Source organism: Crassostrea angulata, chromosome 2, assembly GCF_025612915.1.
Source record: "Crassostrea angulata isolate pt1a10 chromosome 2, ASM2561291v2, whole genome shotgun sequence".
Lineage (NCBI taxonomy): Eukaryota > Metazoa > Mollusca > Bivalvia > Ostreida > Ostreidae > Magallana > Magallana angulata.
This window is the reverse complement of record NC_069112.1, coordinates 36,361,501-36,373,958: the sequence shown is the minus strand read 5'-3', so window position 1 is coordinate 36,373,958 and position 12,458 is coordinate 36,361,501.

Here is a 12,458-nt window from a genome sequence, read left to right as displayed (position 1 = left end):
ATTTCTTGAGAAAATTAAATGTAATCTTATATAAGGCAGCTTGATGTATTCGATCTTGTGGAACGAATTGTCTACGTATGAAAAAACGTCTTAATTTAACTTTATTGAAATAACTTTATCAGTAAAACAGCTGATCTTTTGTGCGTTTTGTTTAAAAAAAATCATTAGAACAAGCTTTATTTTTTCGTGTGTTAATTAGGAATACGTTTAACTGACGACAGGTACAGTCAGCTCAAGCATATCTTGTGCAACATATACCATAGCATAGCATAGCATTGAAATCTCATAGCATAGTGTACGGAGGCGTTTTTGTTCAAATCTCATTGCATACCATATCATACCATATCATTAAGCCATCCATTTCATTTTCTCATGGCATACAAATCTCATAGCAATGCATTGGACTCTCATAACATATCATTAAAATCGCATACCATAGCATAGCATTAAATTGTAAAAGATAAGCATGAAATGACTGTAACAATGAACAGAGAGCGTATGTGACAATATGCAGTTTTGAAATAGCTTTCCTTCGGTATTTTCCCTATGATGTGAAATTTAATCCCGTACCAGGCAATATACTTTCTTAAGTTTAATCCTGGTACACTCTTTCATTTCTCTCCGAGTTCAACTTTAAAAAAAAATAGATAGACGCGTTCAAGTGTATTCTACAAAACAATTATCGCGAGCATATAATAATTAGTACAATCTAACACCTTAAAGAGCTGAAATGTTTAGTATTTTCTTTTTAGCAGAAATGATATTTAAACCCGACTCTGAGTAAGATGAATGATTGCATAAATTGAATGGTCTATTAAGATAACTACATGAATGAAGCAGGTGGTCTTTGTGCATCTAGGTTTTAAATGCCATGTAAATCAGTTGACAAGTTTTCTTTTAAGTTTCTAGTTAGAAAGCAATGAAAAGATAACAATGCTGAAAGAAAAGAGAGACCGTGTTAAGTCAGTTTTTTATTTAATCATTGTAAATGGTATGCGAAAAGTTGTGCAGGAGAGAATGTAGGGGTAGGGAGAATTTTGAAAATAAAACCCTGATTTCGTAGTATTTTATTCAAAAGGGATATCCAATAGAATTTGGTATTATTCAAACGTTTTAAAAGGTAACGTTTTTCACTTTAAAGGGAAACGGAATTTTTTTTTTTTAGATTAACATTCACATGTATGAAAATGGTAAAGCTAATCTTTTTTTTATAATTTGTATGCCATTTTTTTATCAAAAAACGCGTTGCGAGAAATTCGATAAACAGGTATTTGATGTGCTGCAATACAGATGCAGTACTACAATGTTTGCATTCATTATTACAATTTGCTTATGTTGTGGTTATTTTCGTTTATGAATTACATCTTGTTATTATTCTTTCTTTTTCTATGACAACTAAAGTTAATTTATCATAAGAATAATTTATCTCAATTAGGTTTCCAAAAAATAAACTCAAAATAATATGTTAAAGAAATAAAATTGCTTATGTCATATATCTTTTTAAAAAAAGGATAAGTATTTTACCCGAATGTTCAAAATGAAATTGAGGTCTCATTATTTTGTTAATATATGACATTAAACTTGTAATGGATAATGGTAATTGAAAATAAAACTTGCTTATTATTTTCTCAAATGCACGTCTCTTAAAGATATACACCGCTTAAATAGGCCCTACTAAACCGGTTTATAAACCATTCTAATTCGTTACAGCCGATTGCGTACCTGAAACTCGTGGCAAATACGTAGTTTCGCTTTCATGGTTTTAGATTTTGTGCATTGCTTCCTGTTGTTTTTGCATATTCAGTTTATAAGTACTGCATTGACCTGTTAATTTGATGTGTATATTTTTTCCTGCTTTGAAAAAAGTGCCTGAAGTGTGATAATTGCATTGCTTGTGTGTAATCGAGCGAGGCAAAATGTAGATCCAAATGGGTGGGAATTGCACAGCGAAGTATTTGGATTTGTTAAGAATTATGCGGCTTAAACATGTATAGGGGTTGTAGGGATGTGTGTTACTAAAACGCGGAACTGCGTGATCTTTTAAGCATGATGATAAATATAGACTTGTTAAATGAGTGCGAGATCATTGACTCTTCATAATGATACGTCAACACTTTCGAATTCCAACAAGAACCGTTTGATAGATTTCATTGAAATAAAAAAAATATGAAAAAGAAAGACTCGTAGAAGGCGAAAAAAATAAACTTTCGGAAACTGTTATGTACCTTCAATACAAGTAGACAAAAAGATGTCCAATTATATATAGATATAAATTCATTTCATTTGCTTTTTCAACGATATGCTACATGTATATTTTGAAAATCTTATTAAAACCCCCTTTTTATATAATTTTATGTTGATAACTTGTATTAAAATGAAAAAAAAAATACTTAACAATGAATCTATTCGTACCCTGAGATTTTATAAATACAATCGTTAACTTTTCTAGATATTCAGGGTTGTTGTTTTTCAGATTAATTACAGCTACATTGCAAATTAACATGTACATGTACCGGTATCTGAGTGTATTAGTTAACATAACGCATTACTTTGTTACAAGCATATAGGTATCATTGATACTGAAAGGAAAGTAATAAATATAATTACACAAAGTTAATCGACTACTTCATAAACATTATTTAACAACATTTATAAAGAAGGTTTTTTTTATGATGAAGTTTAGTTTCAACAATATTTATTCGTTATAAATTCAATACATGAACATGATAATAATTACCATTGTAAGATCGGAAAACAAGCCTTAATGAGATGTGTAAAATTGAGATGTGAGTTCAAGAAACAAAATAGAAAAATGTGTCAAAAATCAAAGTTCGAACACTTTTTATGAGGTAATGAAAAAACGTCAACAAAATGAAATATCACATAAAAAAACATTACAATATACTTGCAATGATTGAACAGCAGAACAGAACACTAGTATACATAATCACGTGTTAATTTTGAACACATAATGAAGTTTGAAGCTTGAAAGCATATTTTAACTTACTTTTTTCCCATTCATTTTTCCTAGTGGAATGTATTAAACCGAGATGTTCGATATTACTGCGTTTCTTTATATATTTTCAGGATCTGAAATATTTAGAAAGAACCATAACATTTTTAAATCTCTAGAGCAACTGATTTATTGGAAGTAAAATGATGCATATTTCTTGGAATGTAAAAAAGATCGGATGAGGTATGTCGTATTGAAAGTATCCCCTCTAAATATGTGTATAAAGTATAAGAATTTCCCCGATACATTTACATTTTAATGTAAGGGAATATGTTTGCGTGGGCTAGAACAATTTTAGATTTAAAAAAAATCTTTATGTTTTATAATTCCCTTTTTATTTCATTTCTATCTGGATAACAATATGAAATGATGTAAAATCTTTATAAAGGTTGCTCGTTTGTAAACAAGACCTTAAATTGACCATGTTTAATGTTTCAAACATTATTTACTTTGTTTGAAGGTTATTTTTTATGTTGCTACGTTTACGTATCATTCACTTCTTCATCGATATATTGCATTGTTTGAAGTTTGTTTGTACGTGATCAAATCTATTGAGAAAAGAGGTCCTTTGCGATTCACAGGATTTTATCACGTGACAAACAAACTTCATATTCCGATGAACTTTTTAGCTCACCTGAGCCAAAGGCTCAAGTGATCTTTTTTTTTATCACAATTTGTCAGATTTCAACCAAATTTGGCATAAAGCACCACTAGGTGAAGGGGATTCAAGTTTGTTCAAATGAAGGGCCACGCCCTCTTTAAAGGGGAGATAATTGAGAATTATTGAAATATGGTTGGTATTTTTCGAAAATCATCTTCTCAAAAACTATTGTGCCAGAAAAGCTTAAACATGTGTGGAGGCATCCTCAGGTAGTGTAGATTCAAGTTTGTTCAAATCATGGTCCCGGGGGATAGGGAGTGGCCACAAGAGGGGGTTCAAGTTTTACATAGAAATAAATAGAGAATATCTTAAAAAATCGTCTTCTCAAAAACTATTAGGCCAGGAAAGCTCAAAGAGTGGAAGCATCCTCAGATAGTGTAGATTCAAGTTTGATCAAATCATAGTCCCCGGGGGTAGGGTGGGGCCACAATTGGGGGATAACTTTTTATACAGGAATATATAGAGAAAATCTATAAAAAATTCTTTTAACTATCCTCAGATAATGTAGATTCAAGTTTGTTCAAATCATGGTCCCTCGGGCTAGGGCGGGGCCACAATGGGGTTAAATTTTAATATAAACGGAAAATCTTCAAAAGTCTTCTTCTCAAAATTATTAGGCCAGGAAAGCCCAAATTTGAGTGGAAGCATCCCCAGATCGTATAGATTCAAGTTTGTTTAAATAATAGTCCAGGGGTAGGGTGAGGCCACAATGGGGGATGGATTTTTACATAGGAATGTATAGAGAAAATCTTTAAAAATCTTCTTTTTAAAGACGATTTGGCCAGAAAAGCCTCGGGTAGTGTATTTTCAAGTTTGCAAAATCACAGTCCCTAGTGGTTGGGCGGGGCCGTGATGGCGGTTTGATTTTTACATAGGAATATAGAGAGAGAATCTTTAAAAATATTCTGGGAAAGTTTTCGGTCCATACCTCAGTACTTAGTGTGAAAGCACAGGTTATGCAGATTTAAATTTGATGAAACCATGATTCCCTAGAGAAAAGTGAGGCCACAAAATGGGGGGGGGGGTATATAGGAAAAGAGAAAAATCTTCGTACAGGTACCACAACAAAAGGGGCTTGGTATTTACCAAAAAAAAGAGAGGTGGATAAAAATTGGCAGATTTTCATTTTTTTTTTTTAGCAAGATCTACTCTACTTAGTTGTCAAGATATTTTGATACTGTAATGCTAACTTGATCAGAATTAAGGCAATCGTTGCTCAGGTCATCGATGTGGCCCCTGGGCCTCTTGTTTTGAATTGCTGTTTATTTCGTATATAAGAAATGAAATTGATAATAATTTTTTTGTCAATATTTACGATGTGACTTAAACAATTTTTTTAATATACTAATTAATTAGCTACTAGTTAGTTAAGAAATGTAGAATTATTCTGTTAATATGCTTCACAAGCACATTGCGATCAAAACTAAACATACATTATACATCGGAAATCCAAATATTATCAACACATTGAATAATGAATAATATCAAAACTACAATGCCTTGTTGTTTTCTCTTTAGAAAACCGTCCATTTAAATATCTCGTGATCAGAATATGTTATTATCAATGTTGAATAGACTTGTATTTGGTTTCTGGGTCAATAAAAGAAGACATTTGGTGAATATGACTATAACAAGAATGTAAACAATGGTGGTGTAAAAACTGTTTTAACTAAAAATGCGAGATTTAAACGGGATGTCTGTTTGACACGCGGTTCTTGTGCCGGTGTAATGAAGAATAATGACCCCCGTAGTATAATGACCGGGGGTCATTTATCGACGTAGAATAATAACCCCCCTAGCTGAAGAATAATTGGATTTTTCTGAAGAAAAATGACCCAGTGGTTATTTTTCTTCATGTTAAACATGGAGAAAAATGACCCCCATAGAAAAATGACCCCCCCCGTAAACATGCATGGAAATTGGTTACACCGTATCCAATAAATGACTTTGAAATTTACTTAATTGTTCACTCTGTTCAACTGATTTTGAAGTTATAAACACCGAATTTTTAAATAAATTGCTGTATATAGTTTTTCATATCCGTTGCAGGCATACACAAAACACTCTTATATTTCACTTCTCTCATCGACATACGGCGGGAAATGACGCAAATAAAGACAGATTCATACACAATGAGGATATTGTGTGATAATTAACGAACAATAATCATGAAAGAATAATTGTTGTAATAATATAAGCAATATTCACTGCATGGTGAATGAATTGTCAATCTTAGAATGATACATTAATATATCTTTATGGAAAAAGACTAAGGTGACAAGTAACGTAGAAATATGAATTCTTCTTATTTACAATTCTTGAGGAAAGTGATTTTTAAAAAATCAGTTTGCGTTAGTTTTGTTTTCATCTACGTGATACATGAACATCAATATTCTAAACATTTGTTGTAATGTTGTATATGTGGTCATGAATATACTTTATTCTTTTAGAGCAAATGTGTGAAGAGTACCTGACTATAGTAAATCTTAATACATAATAAACACTGATCGATTATGATAAGATAAGATTGTTTCTAAAAGCGTTAATAAGAGGTTAGGGCCCATGTTAGGGGTTTATATCGCCCTTGATTTTGATCACACGATCTTTATTGTATCCAAAGTTACCAATGCTCATACAAACTACTGATGCATTAATCATCTTGATATTAACTATACTTACTAAAGTATGCCGACGATAAAGTTAAATATATTTTCTGTACGAGTACTCTCAGTACTTTGACGATTTTCCTTATTGGCCGTTAACCTCTACTGGCGTAATGGCCGCTGTCAGTGCCTACTAACTTCAGCTTGGTTATAATGCCTTACAGTGGAGTAAACTTTTCATAATTTTGGTTTCATCATTAATTCCGCGTGATGCACTTGCATACCCAGCAGTTTGTAATAGTGGAAATCCTCAGTGCAAGTATAATTCATGAACAATAGGAAGAATATAAAAAATGCGACGGTGAAGCGCGAAGATGCGAAGACGAAAGTGCCAAATTGCGAAGGCGAAGAAGTGATACTACTATCGCTTCTTTGCCTTTGCAACTTCGCACTCTCGCCTTCGAATCTTCGTGCTTTCGCCTTTTTAGCTCACCGAGACGAAGTCAAGGGAGCTTATGCTATACTCTCGGCGTTGGCGTCCGGAGCTGGTTAAAGTTTTTGGTGCAGGTCCTGTATCTAAGCTATTACTACTTCACCTAACCTGAATGGATGGTGAGTCTTATGATACAGATGCACCTGACAGGCATGGATGCTGAATCAAAGCCATAGGTTGGGGATGCTTGAGGAGGTAAAGGTTTTAATTGCTGGTGCCCTCTGATGATGATATCTTAGTTATTACTGGTCCTAACTTCACCAACCTTGTATGGATGGTACGTCGTATGATACTGATGCACCTGACAGGCTTGAATGCTGAATCTGAGCCATAGTTTTATGATGCTTGATGATGTTTAATTTTTCGGAACAGGTCACAAATTTTATAGATGATAGCTTGCATAGTTGACAAACTATATTATAAATGGAACTTAGAGGTTGCTTCAGATGCAGAGCCTGATCTCCATTATCAAGGATGCTGAAGAAATCTCCTACCTCACTCAAACCTGCTTGATAGATAGATGTAGTTATGTTAAATGATATAACATGGTTCCTATGATATAGTATTGTATGATATGAAACACTATTGTTTAATAGGATACAACACAATACCATATGTTTTATTGAAAAACGTTATATGATACGATATAATATTGTATCATTTTTTAAAATAATTTATGATATGATATTGTATTATGATATTGTTCTGTATAGTATTGTATATTATGATACAATATTGTATAATATTATATTATTTTATCAATTAATTATTAAATCACATTATACTATTACATATGATGTTGCAATATATAATAATGCATCCTATGATATAATATTGTATATTCTATGATATTGTTTCATACAGTATTGTATAATATGATATTGGTTTCTGTAATATAGAATGATATCAAATGAAATTGTATATATGATATTGTAATATTATAAAATATCGTCATACAATATTGTATAATATGATATTAGTTTATATGATATATTATCATATTACATGAAATTGTATTTTATGATGTTGTAATATATATTATTGTATCATATCATACAATATGTATAATATAATTGTATTATATAATATTTTATTTTATCACATGATATTTAATCATTTGATATGATACAATGTTGTATCAAATTATATTGTATCATATAATACAATATCATATTATTTATCAAATATGATACAGTATAATACAATACAATATCATACTATATTATACAATATAATAACACATGTTTTTATGTTATAATGTATAATTGCAAAATGATATTGTTTTATATAATACTATATTGTATTATGTCTTATGATATTGTATTATTTGATAGAATACAATAATGTTTAACACTATACAATGTCATATCATACGTTACAATATCATATCCCACAATTTTTGTACGGTATTTCATGGTATTATATGATATACATGTATATTGTAAGTATGATAGGATGCAATTTTTAATTTTATATTATTGTATTGATTAACATATTATCATATGATTATCATACAATTTTTTAACAGATGACATACGATAATGTGTCAAAACTGAATCCGTGAATATCCAAGATCATAAAGGATGGTTTTCATATAGTATGATAAAGGTGGTATCATAAAGGTGATGCCTTATAAAGGTGATGCCTCGTCTCGGTGAGCTTTGTAATCTGTGATTACCTATGTTTTATAATTGCAGAGCTCTCTATCGTTTAAAGGTTCCGAGGCATATTTTTGAAATTTTATTTTTATAAAATTAATAAAATTAAATTATTCAGGGGGATAGGGTCCGGACCCCCTCTCCCCTTTTACTGCGTGAAATTATTAATATTGAATTTTCTTGGGGGACGGACCCCCTCTCCACCCCCCCCTCTAGATCCGTGCATGAGCAAGGAGTGTCGCATAATGAAATTAGAATATTACTGTGTTTGGTCCACGGTAAACAGACGGCTGATAAGTGATAGGAGTCTTGAAGTGCATACATGTACTTGGCAAGTACGGTGCCTGCATTAAATTCTATGTAATCGACCGAGACGTGCTGAATGCAATCAAAAAAGGCGAAGGCGAAAGTGCGAAGATGCGAAGGCCAAACTGCGAAGTTGGGAAGGAGCGATAGTAGTATCGCTCCTTCACCTTCGCACTTTAGGCATCACATCTTCGCACTTCGTCGTCGCATCTTCGCACTTTTGCTCCTTTGCCTTCGCACTATCGCCTTTGCAACTTTGCCCTATATCATGGTCGGAGTGGCCCTATCGGAACATCATAGATATATGTAAATATAATTGTTAAAGGGGCATGGTCACGATTTTGGTCAAATTCTATTTTTCTGTTTTCATTATTTACAATGCTTAAGGAAAGCATTTCTACTGATCAAATGAAATTTGAGGGTCAGTTGTAAAGTTATAAGCAAGATACAGGGCTCACAATTCTTTGTCATGTAAACAAGGCTCGTATCTTGTTGTTGTTATACCAGTAAAAAACTTTTTCAAGCTGATTTGTCTATCTTCTTATTCACTTTAAGCATAAATAAACAGTTCCTTACGTTTAACATATTCATTAGGTCTAAAATTAGAATTTTCACTTTAACATTCAAGATGTAACGAATGACACTCAAATTTTGGTTGCCTATTAAGAATGCCTTACTAAAGCATTGTGAACATTAAGATTGGAATTTTTTTTTACTTAAATCGTGACTACGCCCCTTTAATATGACAACAATACCCCGATGCAATACGTCAATGTCTTGTTATAACGGAGGGATTTTTATTTTCTAAGCTTTACCCCTTCTTTCACTTTAAGTTTATTTGAATATGAATTATAATTTCTGTTACTCTCTGTAAACTGCAGCAGTAAAAATTACAATAGTTTAAACACTATTTCACAAATAATAAAAAATATACTGAAAAACTTTAATCTACAAGGGGGTCATTATTCTACAGGGGTCACTTTTCTTCATGTAGAGTGTGCTCATTTTTATGAAAATTACACTTATTCTTCAGGCAAATTGGTCATTTTGTACGTAGAATAATGACCGGGGGGGGGATCATTATTCTACGTCGAAAAATGACCCCCGGTCATTATTCTACGGGGGTCATTATTCTTCATTACACCGGCCTGTTTTAGGGATAATTTTTTTTTAACGATCTATGTTTTTTGTTTACAAAACTACACACCGATATGTAATAAATGTGTGCATTTTTTTTTTCACTAGTAAATAATTGAATAGTAATTTTTAGTATAGATTTTGAAAAAAACATTAACATTTGAAATGTAGAGTCATTTAGCCTGCATCTATCTGGTCTGAAGATCAGAAATTAAATAAGCACAGTATGTGAACTGTTTTCTATACACTTAAAAGCAAGGACAGTTGAATAGCAAACTCATTGTATCGTGACTGGACATGAATTTAAACATGTCCAAGGGCAATAAATGAATACTGGCCAATTCGAAGACTGAACCTTATTCTCTAAATATAAGATCCAATGAATAATGATTTCAACCTATTGAATTTTGCCATTGTAATCATAAAAGTAATCAAAAAAAATTAATCATGATTACAGGACTTTTTCACAGAGTAATCGATTAAATTACAATTACTTGTAATAAGAAAAATGGATGATTACTCATTACTCATGATTACTCAGCAACCTGTAATCGATTACAGCTGATTATGATTACCCCATCCCTGGTCCTCTTACAGTTTTCAAGATAGGAAGCTATTTTGCAGATCAATTGGACATACATCAGAAATGTACATATTGCTAGGATTCTGATTTCTGATAATTTTTTGAAAAAAAAATAGCTGCTCAACTTAGTAATTTTTTGGCAAAATATTGCATATATGGTACTTCTATTGTACGGATAACTCCTCCTACAGTTTTCAAGATTTTGCCGATCAATTGGTCATATATCAAAACTAAGCAATAATGCTAGGTGTTTGATATCTGATTATTTATAAAAAAAAAAAATTACCAGATGTTGAACTTAGTCATCATTTTTTGGCAAAGTATTGCATAGAGAGTACCCCGTTTCTAGTGTTCATCAATTCACGGTTGACAAATAGATACTGTTCACACGAAAGAAAATCGGTTTGTTGTCAAATTGACAGTTTTTCTCTAGTCCAGTGATATGGAAAGATAAGTTGAGATACAAACATGATTAATTATGTCATTATAAGATGGAGCAAAAACCTACATATCTTCTTTGCATTTCTGAGTTTTTGTAAATCTTATAATGAAATATGGGGAACGAACAGTGTTTTAAATTAAACATAAGACTTAGTTTAGTAAATATTAGAGTAAATAGTATATAGTTAATATAAGATTGTGTTATGAATTTAAACTTATAATCATTGACATTGATAGTGTTTATCTACAAAACAGAATTGACACAAAATGAAATATTTTCTTTTCTAGACTGTAAGATATACTGCTTTGAAATAAGAAAATGACATTATTGAGCAACAGTGACTTTACTAAAGTACGCAACTTATTAATTGTAATTATAATTTTGACATTCAAACATGAAAATAATGTTATAACCTTTTGTACGTTTTAAAGTTCATTCAAAAGCCAACATTCGAATACTTTTTTTTCTTAATAGTTTTAATAAGGTCTCCACACGCCTAAATCCTCTCAACAAACAGCAAAACCTCTTGAATATAAGTAGTTCTCCTGAGAGGTTTCTCAAATAAAATTCAGATTAATAGGTATTACAGCAGTCGTTTATACTTGTTAATATATTTATAATGTCCTCAAGTTTCTAATTGAAGGGGGGTTTGAGGGTAATGTGACAATATATTAAGCATGTACTTTTATTTAAGGCAATTGGTGTGTCATCCATTAAAATTTTAAACTTCATCTTGAAAACTATTTGGTAAAAAGGCCACTTGACAGTATTTAAATAAATTAAATACATTCATAAAAATAGGAGGATGTAAAGAGTCGGAGAAATTGTTGACTATTCAGAGGTAAAAAAATCATACCTTTTTGCAATACCTGACCTGCAGGCATTATAATAATCAGTTTGATATATAATGCACACAAAATGCATGCATACAGCTTAGTTCAAATGTACACAATGCAAAAGATATTAAAATAGACTACCGTAAATAAAACGCAAACATTACATAATAAAAGCCGGGTACCAACGCTGAGTAACAGTCAGATGAATCACAGATAAAGCCTTAAACCTAAAATGAAGATGCGAACATGAGACTCTCTTGACATGTTAATCTACTAGCTTTGGTACTCAAGTGACTTGTTGGCCCTTTTTGAATTAACCGAAGATGTCAAATTCAAGGTATCTGCCCGCGATGCATTCTGAACTCGTCCTACACTTTCTGATGATGTACAGTTTTGCAACGTTCTATCTAAGAAAACCACAATCGCAAAATCAGGTAACGACTTTGCTCATTCAACCTATTAAATATTTGTCAAGTTTTAATATCAATGTATACTCTAACTGTCTATGTCTATGTATACTCTAAAAAGTTCCTAGTACATATATTCACTCTTTACGTAATCATTAAATATTATTTAATTGCAAGTATCTTTTTTGAGCGCAAATTTCTTATGACATGGATCTAAAGCTAATCCACTATTTTACACGCATTTTTGTTATTTTAGGGGGTTTTTTTAGGAAAAAGAAAATGTTTTGATTTATTTCAAAATAGTTACTGTTTAGGTAAA